The sequence below is a fragment of the Octopus bimaculoides genome, chromosome 2 (assembly GCF_046866305.1).
Source record: "Octopus bimaculoides isolate indiv1 chromosome 2, ASM4686630v1, whole genome shotgun sequence".
NCBI classification, from domain to species: Eukaryota; Metazoa; Mollusca; class Cephalopoda; order Octopoda; family Octopodidae; genus Octopus; species Octopus bimaculoides.
In genome coordinates this window covers 49,128,607-49,137,319 of record NC_142929.1, presented here as the reverse complement: position 1 = coordinate 49,137,319, position 8,713 = coordinate 49,128,607, and the positions used below count along the sequence as shown (strand labels likewise).

The window sequence follows — 8,713 nt, the reverse complement described above, 5'->3', positions numbered from 1 at the left end:
ATAAACTTGGATATTAAGAGGCAAGTGAAGTAAGTGTCTTTATGATGGGCAATGTGATAACAGAATTGGGTTAAACCTGTGAAGTATTTCAGCTGGTATGGTGCAATATTATTAATTTAATGAGCTACAACTCTTATAAGCATGAAATAACAGGAAGCTAATAAGGTATGTCTCTATATCATAATTTGACAAGTGAGAAATAACAGCAAAATCTCCCTCGTATCACACTTTGCATGTTACACAAAAGATACATTGGATAATCGGGCTCCAAAACTTATAAGAAATAGCAGCCAAATCTCCCTCAAATCATGCTCTACTATCTTAATCCTAGGAAACATTAAATAATTGTACTCCAAAACGTTTAAGAAAGGATAGCAAGATCACCCTCAAATCACACTGTACCATCTTAATCAATGGGCACGTTAGATAATCAGGCTCCAGAATATGTCAGAAATAGCAACCAAATTTCTCTCTCAAATGACACTCTGATCTTAAAGAAAGGATATATTTATTAATCTGGTTCTAAACATGTGTGGAAAAAAATAACCCCACCTACAACCAAAATGACTGCATGATTATAGCTGGACAATCATTGATCATAAGTCTACTTACTCAGAACTGACCTCTGTCTAAACAACTGAAACAAGAACAAGATATCACCACAATAATCATAAAAAAAAAAAATGACATTTTTTGGCATAACACATATAAAACATACTTAGTTAAACATTGTTACTTTTCCTCACCATTTTATTAGGTATTTCACTTCCATTTTATTTATCTTTTTTTTCTTTTTTTTTTTCCAAAATTCCATACAGAGCTGGATTAGATTGTTTTGTAGAAATTGTTGAAGCATAGTTTGTTGGTTGATTAAACAAACTATCATTCTTGAACATTACTTGTTTCCTTTTCCTTGACATCATAAGAGTAGAGCTAAAAAGAACATATCAAATTAGACGTATGTTGTTTCCAGTTGTTTGCTTTCATAAATACCTACAAATAAAACACTTATTTCCAATGACATTTAAATGGACCAAATAATAAATAAATAAAACATAATTTTTCATTTTACTGAATAAAGTACAGGAACTTATTTATTGCACAGATAATACTACACATCAACCTATACTCACATACGTGCCTATGTCGTAAGAAGCTTGCCTCCCAACCACATGGTCCTGGGTTCAGTCCCACTGTGTGTACCTTGGGCAAGTGTCTTCTAATATGCCCTGAAGTTGACCAAAGCCTTGTGAGTGATTTGGTAGACGGAAACTGAAAGAAGTCTGTTGTTTATATATATTTTATATATCTGTGTTTGTGTTTGTAATTGTCCTCCCACCACCACTTGACAACTGGTGTCCCCATAACTTAGCAAAGATAAAAGATATATATATATATATATATATATATATCATTATCATCGTTTAACGTATATTTTCCATGCTAGCATGGGTTGGACAATTTAACTGAGCAAACCAGATGGCTGCACCAGACTCCAATCTGATCTGGTGGAGTTTCTAAGGCTGGATGCCCTTCCTAACGCCAACCACTCCGAGAGTGTAGTGGGTGCTTTTACATGCCACCTGCACAGGAGTCAGTCTAGCGGCACTGGCAACGACCTCGCTCAAATGATTTGTTCACATGCCACCGGCACATGGGCCAGTAAGGCAATGCTGGTAACGATCACGCTCAAATGGTGCTTTTTACGTGCCACTGGCATATATATATATATATATATATATATATATATATATATATATGGTTCCATATTTAAGAGATGAGGAATTATGTACATTATTTACATTTGACAGATATTTCTCCAGGGTTCAATATTTCTCCATGACACCTGATGAAGGTTGGAGGGATATATATGTATGTATGTATATATATATATATATATGTATATGTGTATATATGTATGTGTATGTATGTATATGTGTATATATATATATATATATATATATATATATATATATATATATATATATATATATATATATATATATATGGATATATAGATAGAGTGAGAGAGAGGGATACACTGGTGATAATCCTACATAAAAAGCACCCAGTACACTTTATAAAGTGGTTGGTGTTAGGAAGAGCATCCAGCTATAGAAATCAAGCCAAACAGACTATGGAACCTAGTGTAGTCCCTGGCCTTGCCGAGTCCTATGAAGCTGTTGAAATCATGCTAGCATAGAAAACAGACATTAAATAATAATGACGATATATATATGAGAGAGAGAGAGAGCAAAAATCAACCCGAAGCTATATAGTGAAGTTTTATATATGCATCAACATAACACATAAGTTCTATCACATATTACAATGTGTCAGAATTTTTTTTTTAAGTTGCTAACTTTAAAAAGAATTGCACTGTACTATGCAGACCAATGAGAACTACTTAAAAATATATAGTACAATGTTACTATTGTAGCTCACACTATATGTGCGTATTAGTAATATATGCTATGCTTTAAATATCCTATAGGAATATTGATTGATTATTCCATTAAAAAACCTGCATACACATCAGATTGCAATTTTGCACCTTAGTGTTGCCTTTATGCATGTTAGCATGGATTCTACATGCAATAAACATTGAATATCTGCTCTTTAAAATGGTATTTTACACAATTTAAATCAATTTCACACTCTACTGTATTGAATTTACACACTGTGTGTTGCATTTTTACAGGTTTATGTCAAACATTAAAAATGTAATTATTCTATAGTGTTGAACCTCATTGATGCTTTATGAAATCAACCTAATTTATAGTGTTGAATAAAAGTTCTTTGTAATGTTATGCAATTTAGTATGAAAGACACTGCATGCTTGTTTGTCATGCCATGGTAATAAAGCAATTCTCATTATAATTTTTTCTACTATATGCACAAGGCTCTAAATTTTTGAGGGGAGGGGTTAGTTGGTTGCACCCCCCCCCCCCCAGTGGGTAACTCATACTTATTCTATCAACCTCGAAATGATGAAGGGCAAAGTTGACCTGAGGGGTATTTGAACTCAGAATGCACAGATGGACAAAACACTTGGCAGCATTTTGTGCAATCTGCTAACAATTCTTTCAGCTCCCTGCCTTACAAAAGGCAAAGTAAACTTTGGTGGAATTTGAACTCAGAATGTGAAGTTTTTGAATATAGAAGTATGAAGCATTTTTTTCTGCAGTTTTAACATTTCTGCCAGCTCACTGTCTCAATTGAGATAATAATGAGTTATGATGATGATTATGCTGATGATATGTATGATTATAATAATGATAGTTTACATAAGCTTACATGTGAAGGTGCATAGCTCCATGGTTAGAGCAACAGTCTCACAATCATGAAGTAGCGAGTTTGATTCCCAAACCAGGCAGTATTATGTTCTTGAGCAAGACACTATTTCATGTTGCACCAGTTTGTCCATTTGTAGGAATGAGTTGCGATGTCACTGGTGCCAAGCTGTATTGGCTTTTGCCTTTCTCTTGGATAACATCAATGGCATCGAGCGGGGAGGCTGGCTTGCATGGGTGACTGCTGGTCTTCCATAAACAATCTTGCTCAGACTTGTGCCTCAGAGGGGAAATTTTTAGAGGCAATCTCATGGTCATTCATGATCAAAAGGGTTATTTGCCTTTATCCTTTACATGAACTATTATTAATTGGCAGGCTAGGGTGGTGAGATGGCAGGATCATTACTGCACCAGGCAAAATGCTTCGTGGCATTTCATCTGTCTTTGCATTCTGAGTTCAGATTCCGCTGAGGTCAATTTTGCCTTTCATCAGAGTTGATAAAATAAGGATCAGCTGATCACTGGGTTTGATGTAATCGATTTACCCCTCCCCAAAAATTACTGGCCTTGTACCAAAATTAGAAACCATTATTAATTGGTAGACGTAGCATCTGCTGCTTAGTTTAGCACCACCACCTGACACCTTGGGTGCCTTTAGTAAAGTCCACTATTTTGCAAGCTTTTGGGTAAGGCCTCCAATTTGAGGATACATTCCTCTCTCCATCCCTGTCACTAAATTTAGAAGGAATGCCTATGAAGGATCATAGTTTCAAGATTACTGTTTACACTCTTGGCTTGATAGCAAGATGATAAAATAAGTGAATAAATAAATGGATAAAATGGAAATTTAGTTTTGAAATTAATGTTGAAATTTTGTATCATTAATATAGTCCTGTGTGATAGTTTCTAATGTCTGCTTCTGCTTGTCCGACATGAAGGTTAAAAACATATATGATAATCGTTGACTAACAACTGTTTCTTTGATGTTGATGATGCTGACTTAAACAAAGTTAATTACATTTATTAAAAGAAATGTAATTATAAATTCTGAAAAAATCATTTTAATTAAAAAAAAAAATATGGAAAAAATAAATTGACACAAGATGACAGATTATTTTTGCAAATTAATTTACAAGTAACAAGACATATTGGCTAGATCAATGGGTAGTTATTTCTGTTGAACTAAATTTCAATTTTTCTTAACTTATACGGTGTGTGTGGTAAGAAGCTTACTTCCCAACCACATAGTTTGGGATTCAGTTCTGTTGTATTGCACCAAGGGCAAGTGGCTTCTACTATAGCCTCTTTCCAACCAAAACCTTGTGATCAGATTTGGTAGACAGAAACTGAAAGAAACCTATTGTATGTGTATGCATGCACATGCGTGTGTGTGCGCGTGTGCTTGTAACTCACCATTATTTGACAAGTGGTGTAGGTTTGTTTACATGCCTGCCTCTTAGCAGTTTGACAAAAGCAACTGATTTAAAAAAGGAAAAAGAACTGGGGTCAATTTGCTTGACTAAAACCCAGCACGGCCACAGTCCAATGACTGTAGCAAGTAAAAAATAAAGATAACGATAGTTCGTAATGCATTGCTCTATGGTAAGATGTTTGCTTCCCAAGCACATAGTTTTGGGTTCAGTCCCACTGCATGCCACCCAAGGCAAGTGTCTTCTACTACAGTCTTAAGCTAACCAAAGTTTTGTGAGTGGATTTGGTTGATGGAAACTGAAAGAAACCTGTCATATATCTATTTGTGTTTTTGTATCTGTATTTGTCCCCCTCCTCACCACTTGACAATGTCTTTTTTTTTCCCATCTTTGCAACTTAACAGGTTAACAAAAGAGACCAATAGAAAAAGTGTCAGGATCAAAAACATAAAAATAAAAATAAGTACTACAGTTGATTTGTTCAACTAAAATTCTTCAAGTCAGTGCCCCAGCATGGCCACAGTCAAATCATTGAAACAAGTAAAAGCTCAAAGATGAACGATACATGCATGCATCTTTATATATATATATATATATAATGATAAATGCGAAATTCTGTCTGTCCCTCTGTCCATCCGAGATCCTTGTGCCTTGGTCTACATAGACATATTATACCATTTTGGAATTATGATGATCCTAAGATTGAAAATCTGCCCTTCATTTTATTCTTGGACATCCAGCATTGAAAACAGGTCTAGATAAAGATTTGTTATATGCTAACAGCTGAAAGTTCAAATTTTAAAATTAACTCCAAAAATTTGTCAACTTACAAGTTTTTCATTTAAACTGAATTTAAAGTAATACCGTATTGGTAGGGTACCAATAAATACTTTATTATCATTGCTCTGTTTAGTTTTGGTCACTGGCCCAATTAGCCCTTCGCAGAAGCAAGCTTAAAAGTCCGCACTCCATGCAAATTTTTAAGCTAGTATATATATTTATATTAAAGCTGAAAAAAATCTTTAGAAACTGTTACTCAGAGTTTCATGTTACCATTCATTGACAGTTACAACTGTTCAACAAATGGTAATATGAATCACTAAATAAGAGCTTGTGAAGATTTTCTTCAGCTTAATTACTCTGAGTATTATTTCTTCCACCTTGTTTTGCATCTAAGTGCTTAGTCAGCTATATATATATATATATATATATATATATATATACACACACACACACACATAGAATGGGCTTTCTACAGTTTCTGTCTACCAAATTCTCTCCCAAGGTATTGGTTAGCTTGGAGTCAGTGTAGAAGAGATCTACCTGATGTTTGCATGTGGTTGTAATGGAAACTACTGAACCATGCAGCCATATCTGCACTAGATAAATACAAATCCATGACTGCTTTCTGGAAAACAATTTATGTAATATTGTATCTTTAAGTTCTGCTTAGCTCTCTAATTTAAATTTGGTTCTTTTTAACCCTTTAATATTCAGATTATTCTGAATATATTAATACTTATTTATTCACATTGCTTTGAATTAATTCTGTATCGCTTTACATCTTCAAAATTTTAATGAAGTGATTGTATATTTTTAGAATGACATTGTAGGGTAGTTGTGATATATCAGAACTGGGTTGTTCAATCATGAAACAAATAAGATATGTGGGCTGGATATGGCCGGTTTAAATGCTAAAGTGTTAAATGTGTCTTCATAATGTGTTGAACTTTTAAAAATTTTGTCTGGAGCCTGCTGAAATGTTGAAAACAGTAACAGCTGAAAGGATGACGTGAAAATTTCAGAATAGAAACTTACTTTTGAATAATGTATTTAAGTAGCTTCTTTCAAAGCCATTTATACTTGATGTTGAGTTGAGGGACAAGCAGAAACCTCTCTTTTGAAAACTATTTGACGTTTGTTTGATGAATGTTTTTAATGTTTATAGTGAAACTTGATCAATAAAAGATAAAATGATAACAAAATAAATCAATAATGAAATCTGATGCTAAACATTATAACCTTTGACATCTGTTTATTTACAGAGAAAGGATTATTAATGACAGAATGAAAATATAAACACAAATACCATACCACTTTGTAAAGGAAGATTTTTAGCTAAGAACACATAGCATCTGGTAATATATTGCAATATGTTGAAAGAATCTTTGATAAGGTTCTGTGTTCTACCGGCTTGTTGTAAAATAAAAAAAAAACTAGGCATTGATAAATGGTTTGAGAAGTATGTTCGTATCATTTTTATGTCTTAAGAGGAGAAAGGGAAGTTTCTATAACCCTTTTAAAGATCTCCAAGGGATAGAGATCCTTAAAGAGAAGTCCTATGACTGTTATAAGGGCTTCCAAGACTGAAAGGAAGAAAAGAGGGAGTTATCCATCAGCTTCAGACCTCATAGAAATAGCAGCTAAATTACCCTCAAATCTATAAAGTGGATGCTGTTAAAGATAACCAAAGTCGAGCTGGTAGTGTGTTAAACTAGGCTACATATAAGGTCAAGAACCAAAGCATTGTGAAAGAAAGAATTAAAAATAAGATCAATGGCTGAGGACATCAGTGTGTCAGTGGCCTTTTTTCTTTTTCTTTTTTTTTGTCAGACAACCAAATATTTCATGACATGATGCTGAATGGAACATCAGCATTTTGTCAGTCTGGTTCTTATTACAGAATCAATCAAAATACTATAGATGACAATTAAAACTTGGAATAGCGAGGGTGTAAATGAATATCACTGTCATTTTTTCCAGTCTTTCTTGAACGACATATCTGGTTGTGGGGAAAATATTACCTTGCTGGGTACAGGTGAAAGTTGGCAGCAGGAAGGACATCTAACTATAAAAAAATCTGCTGCAATAAGTTCCATCTCAGCCATGCAAACATGATAAAGTAGACAATAAATGACGGTGATAATATATGTATCCCTTGTGAAATAAATACATCAAAGGTTGTCAAACATATATACAAAAACAAATTCATAAGAGAAAATAATTATTGCCTGTGTGTAACAAGAATATAAAATGACTGCAGTTGAAAGTTATATTGTAAATTTGGTAATATAAGAATTATTAAACTAAAAACTTGGTTTCGTACCTTATTTATATATAAAATACCTCAATTAGCCATCATTTTTGATGGCACAGGGCCAGCTAGTATTAATAATATTGTGAGATACACAGGATATTCCACTGCCAATATATCAGATTAAATGACAATATAGAGAATTCGTTGTTGACTCATATAACAAACAAGACAGATCTGAGCATTTTCTTAATAAATATGTAGGCATTTGTTTTTGAGCCAAGTATTTTGGTCTTTATACTTTTTCATTATTTGTGGTTAAATTAGAGGTATGTCCACTTAATAAATAAGACCTTCACCATTCAGATGAAAACCTGAAGTGAATATTTATCTTTTATTCTTTTATTCCTTTATTTGTTTCAGTCATTTGACTGTGGCCATGCTGGAACACTATTTTGATGGATTTTGGTCGAATAAATCGACCCCAGAACTTTTTTTAAGCCTAGTACTTATTCTATTGGTCTCCTTGCCGAACCACTAAGTTATGGGATGTAAACACACCAACACTGGTTGTCAGGTGATGATGGGGGACAAACAAAGACACACATACACACACACATATACATGATGAGCTTCTTTCAGTTTCCATCTACCAAAGCTATAGTAGAAGACACTTGCCAAAGGTACCACACAGTGGGACTGAGCCCAGAACCATATGGTTTGGAAGCAAGTTTCTTACCACACAGCCATGCCTGTGTTATTTGTGCTATTTGGTATTAAATTTTCTTCAGTTCTTTGATATTTCTGGATTTTGTAAAAGTTTCCGAAAACTTATATGACTTATTGATTTCCTCTTGATTTATGTAACTTATATTGATATAGGAGAGTTCATAACAGAGGTCAGTAAGTTCAGTTGCCATGAGCAGTGAGCATTCTAATGTTCCAGACTCTTGCCC

The 8,713-nt window shown here is 33.8% G+C and overlaps 1 protein-coding gene across 1 annotated transcript in view; it reads left to right on the top strand.

Annotated features, from left to right (window-relative positions):
• The window catches only part of LOC106871625 (uncharacterized), a 587,895-nt gene that overhangs the window by 100,932 nt on the left and 478,250 nt on the right, over positions 1-8,713 (top strand). The window lies entirely within an intron of this gene.